The sequence below is a fragment of the Mandrillus leucophaeus genome, unplaced genomic scaffold (assembly GCF_000951045.1).
Source record: "Mandrillus leucophaeus isolate KB7577 unplaced genomic scaffold, Mleu.le_1.0 Scaffold196, whole genome shotgun sequence".
In the NCBI taxonomy this organism is placed as follows: domain Eukaryota; kingdom Metazoa; phylum Chordata; class Mammalia; order Primates; family Cercopithecidae; genus Mandrillus; species Mandrillus leucophaeus.
The window spans coordinates 2,293,248-2,298,435 of NW_012101987.1; the positions used below are offsets into that span (position 1 = coordinate 2,293,248).

At 34.2% G+C, this 5,188-nt stretch overlaps 1 pseudogene; it reads right to left on the minus strand.

The window, feature by feature from the left end:
- Nucleotides 1-1,555: 1,555 nt before the first annotated feature.
- LOC105538643 lies at nt 1,556-3,780 on the minus strand (annotated as a pseudogene).
- Between the last annotated feature and the right edge of the window lie 1,408 nt (nt 3,781-5,188).

Consider the following 5,188-nt stretch of genomic DNA (forward strand, 5'->3'; position numbering starts at 1 on the left):
CATTTTATTATACAGAAGTACAGTTAGTAAAATGCAGTATCCATTTATTTATTTATTTATTTATTTATTTATTTTGTTTTTGGAGACGGAGTCTCGCTCTGTCGCCCAGGCTGGAGTGCAGTGGCCGGATCTCAGCTCACTGCAAGCTCCGCCTCCCGGGTTCATGCCATTCTCCTGCCTCAGCCTCCCGAGTAGCTGGGACTACAGGCGCACGCCACCCCGCCCAGCTAGTTTTTTGTATTTTTTAGTAGAGACGGGGTTTCACCGTGTTAGCCAGGATGGTCTCGATCTCCTGACCTTGTGATCCGCCCATCTCGGCCTCCCAAAGTGCTGGGATTACAGGCTTGAGCCACTGCGCCCGGCCCCATTTATTTAATTTTAAGTAAAATTAAAAATGTTTTCTTCTAATGATAATGCAGAATACTACCCAGAACACTTACCTCAACAAAATAAAGAAAAAAGAAAAAGAAACACAACACCTACCTCATGCATCACTCAATATTATAAGTCAACCACAAAGAGCCTCTCCACTTAGATTTTCATCATGCATCTTACATTTTAATGTCCTTACTCTTTCATGAAAAAGGCCATCAACAATGCCCACCTAGTAAATAAGACTCTCTCATATCTTTGATGCAGCAACAATTGATCACAGCCTTTCACATGTGAATCTAATAGCAATGAAGAAACAGCAGAAAATAATTTGAGTGTTGTATTACGGAATTAATCACTTTTCAGAAAATCTAATTTTTTCAAGGAATGAAGTCTACTTTGAATGTAATTTTAACTCTGCAAAAAACCTCTCCTTTTAAAGTGATATAAAAAATTTTTCTACTAACTTTAGTTTTATTTTCTGTACTTAACATTTTGATTTGGAGTAATATCTGAAGTGCCAGTGACATAAGTAGTGAATTCTCTAATATTTACAAAGACAGAATTTTGGATTAAGTATTTTTAACTTTTACTGGATCTGCAAAACTATATATTAGCCTAACTCTCTGGTGTTTCCTAAGCTGTAGATTTTTAAAGTCTTTTTTCAAAATTATTACATTTGCAGGGTTTTTTTCCCCAATATAAATTCCCTGATGTTGAATGAAGTTTGAACAACTACTTCAGAGGTTTCCTCTAGTACAAAATGTATACAGTAAGATCTGTGATCCAACTAAAGGTACTGCAACCCTCTTTACATTTGTAATGTTCATCTTCAAAATAAATATTATTCTTCACTTTACAGGCTAATATTTTTTGAAAGATCCTTTGACAGTGATTGTATTTACAATGCTTTTATTAAGTACGAACTCTCTGATGTTGAGTAATATGTGAGCAGATATTAATGGCTTTCACAGTCTTCATATTTGTACAGTTTTTCTCAGGTTTAAATGTTTTCCTGTGCAATATAAGATATTAGCGTTGGTTAAAAGTTCTGCCACATTGTTCACAAATGTAGTTTTCTCCAGTATAAATTACCTACACTCCTGTCATGCTTACCTACAATCAAGTGTGACAACTATTTAGAGGTTTGTCACATTCTTCACATTTCTAGGATTTCTCGCCACTATGATTTATGTTTAGAAAATTTTGAGGTTTTCTCAAAAGTATTGTCAAATCTTTCTGGTTTGTAGAGTTTATCCACAGTATGAATTATCTTAGGTTTGTTAAAAATGGAGGACTTGTTAAAGGCTTTGCCATATTTTTCACACTCATAGGGTTTTCTCCAGTATGAATTTTCTTATGTTTAGTAAGAGTTGAGGACCGGTTAAAGGCTTTTCCACAGTCTGCACATTTATATGGTTTCTCTCCAGTATGAATTTCCTTGCTTAGAAAAGTTTGAGGTGTTGTCAAAAGCACTGTCACCTTTTTCTGTTTTGTAGAGTTTCAATCCAATGTGAATTATTTTATGTCTGTGAAGAATTGAGGACTTGTTAAGACTTTCCCACATTCTTCACACTTGTAGGGTTTCTCTCCAGTATGGATTTTCTTATGTTTAGTAAGGTTTGATGATCAGTTAAAAGCTTTGCCACATTCTTCATATTTGTAGGGTTTCTCTCCAGCACGAATTATCTTATTTGTAGTAAGGATTGAGGATCAACTAAAAGTATTGCCATATTTTTCACATTTGTAGTGCTTCTCTCCAATATGAATTACCTTATGTGTAGGAAGTTGTAAGGACTGGCTAAAGGCTTTGTCACATTCTTCACATTTGAGGGGTTTCTCTTTAGTATGAATTAACTTATTCATGGTAAGATTTGAGGATTCATTAAATGCTTTGCCACATTTGTAGGGTTTGAATTCTCTGAGGTTTGTAAGAGTTGAGGACCAGTTAAAGCCTTTGCCACATTCTTCACATTTGTAGGGCTTCACTCCAGTATGAATTCTCCTGTGTATAGTAAGGGTTAAGGAACAGTTAAATCCTTTGCCACATTCTTTACATGTGTAGGGTTTCTCTCCAGCATGATTTTATGTGTAGTAAGGGTTGAAGATTGGTTAAAAGCTTTGCCACATTCTTCATATTTGAAAGGTTTCTCTCCAGTATGAATTCTCTCTTATGTTTAGTAAGAGTTGAGGGCAGGTTAAAGCTTTTGCCACATTCTTCACATTTGTAGGGTTTCTCTTCAGTATGAATTATCTTATGTTTAAAAAGGGTTGAAGAACAGTTACAGCCTTTGTCACATTCTTCACATTTGTAGGGTTTCTCCCCAGTATGAATTATCTTATGTTTAGTACAAGTTGAGAACCAGTTAAAGGCTTTGCCACATTCTTTACATTTGTAGTGTTTCTCTCCAGTATGAATTCTCTTATGTGTAGTAAAGTGTGAGGAGCAGTTAAAAGCATTGCCACATTGTTCACATTTGTAGGGTCTCTGTCCAGTATGAATTCTCTTGTGTGTAGTAAGGTGTGAGGACCAGTGAAAGGCTTTGCCAGATCCTTCACATCTGTAGGGTTTCTCTCTTGTATAAATTATCTCATGTGTATTAAGGATTGAAGACTGCTTGAAAGCTTTGCCAAATTCTTCACATTTGTAGGATTTCTCTCCAGTATGAATTCCCCTGTGTCTAGTAAGGGGTGAGAACCAGTTAAAGACTTTGCCACATTCTTCACATTGGTAGGAATTCTCTCTAATAGAAAAATCTTCTATGTTGAGTTAAGTATAAAAGCATACAAAATGATTTGTCACATTTTTTACATTTGAAAGATTTCTTTCCAGTATGTCTTATTTCTACTTGAATTTGAAAATTTATGAAAGACTTTCACATATTTAGGACATTGAAATATTTTGCTCTCAGTGGTTATTAAACACTGGTTTAGTCCATCACAACCTTCTTTGTGCACATTACACTCATCTACACTCTTATGGCTTTTTGTTAATTGTAAATTCTCATGTCCACATGTTCCATATCTTCTCAGTACCACTTTTTGGAAAGAATTTTTTATGTCTTACTCTGGCCTAAGGTCTTGGACAAAATGAGAACATACAACTGAAAGAAATAAAAACAGATTACTTCACTTACTAGACTCAGATGAATATAGTTTACAAATCTCACCTATAAAATTATACAAACTACAAACAAGATGGTAAAGCAAAATACCAAAAGCCCTAATTTCTTTGTAGACATATAAATGTAACAAAAACACTAACCAAAATACATCTGAGGAAATTTTATAAATGAGTTAAGTTTGTGAAGTGCCCCAGGTGAGCACAATGCAAAGAGTGACATAGAAGAAAAAGGAAAGTCTGTTAAGTTTACCTAACACAGCTCTTTCTGGTCCCCAATATAACATATGGCCTTTAGAAGAAAATTGCCAACTTTTGGTTTTTTTATAAAAGGAAAACACTGATTCATACATCTTCATTACTTGCTTCTAGAGACCTTTTCAGACACTGGTTTCTGCCTATTATAATATATAGTGCTGAAAGAAATGGTGGCATACTTTGGAATGACAGTTTAAGTCTGCTGAAACTACAGTTAAATTTTAAAGCAGCAGAGAGACTGCAGTATCAAAGACAGAAAAGAAGTGTAGCAAGTGATTACTATTAAGAAGAAACACGAATAAATGCCTTTAACTAAAAAATAAACACAAAATTACTGACAGGACACATTCTAAGGACATGTTTGAGAGTCTCCCAGAATCTCTAACCAAGACAATGGTTTTCAGACTATGCCAGGAAAAGCTATCTTATAAAGATTGTGACAGGTAACATTTTTTAATGTCCAAATTTCAATCAAAGACTACAATGTATAAAAAATACGGCAATATGGTGCCACCAAAAATATTACAACATTTTCAGAAAAACATCATAAAAGAGATGTATACATTTATTTTAAAAAAGTAAAATAAATTGAATAATGCTCAGTGGGTGAAACAGAAACACAGAGAACCATAGAAAACCAAAAAAATGGGAATAAGAACAAAAATATTTAAAAATATCAAAAAAACAGAAACTGGATGTAAAAATACAACAAAGAATAGCTGAAAACTCTTGAAAGAGAAATTGATATAGAAATGAAGAAGCTCAACACAAAAACTAAGATACAAAGATATATTGATAACAAACATATATAAAAGCACTATTTCAAAGTCACAGACAAGAAGAGAATCTTGGAAACTGCAAGATGAAAGTGATGTGTCATTGGCAAGCATAGTCTTATGAGATAGCCAGTAAATTGCCAACTTTTGCTGGCCAGAAGGGAACTGTGTAATATAGTCAAAGTCCTGAAAAATACAGCAATCAAGTAACTATAATACCATCAGCACGTCTGTCCTGCCAAATAGACAAAAACCTTCAAAAAACCAAATTCTGAAAAAGTATATTGGCATTCCATACGTCCTACATATGCTAAAAGCAGCTGCTTCTACTGAAAATAACATGATTCAACAAAACAACAAATAATCATATTAAATACATTATTTTCTAGGAAAGATATGCACATATGCAAAAATTGAATTTCATAGCATTATAATGTGCAAAAAACATTTCTAATTATTCTCTAAAATTTGAAAGAGAAAATCACGGAAATCATTATATATACCTATTAATAAATATACCACATAAAAAGATACAATTAGCATTATCAGTCAGACCAGGCACGGTGGCTCATGCCTGTAATCCCAGCACTTTGGGAGGCTGAGATGGGTGGATCACGAGGTCAGAAGAATGAGACCATCCTGGCTAACACGGTGAAACCCT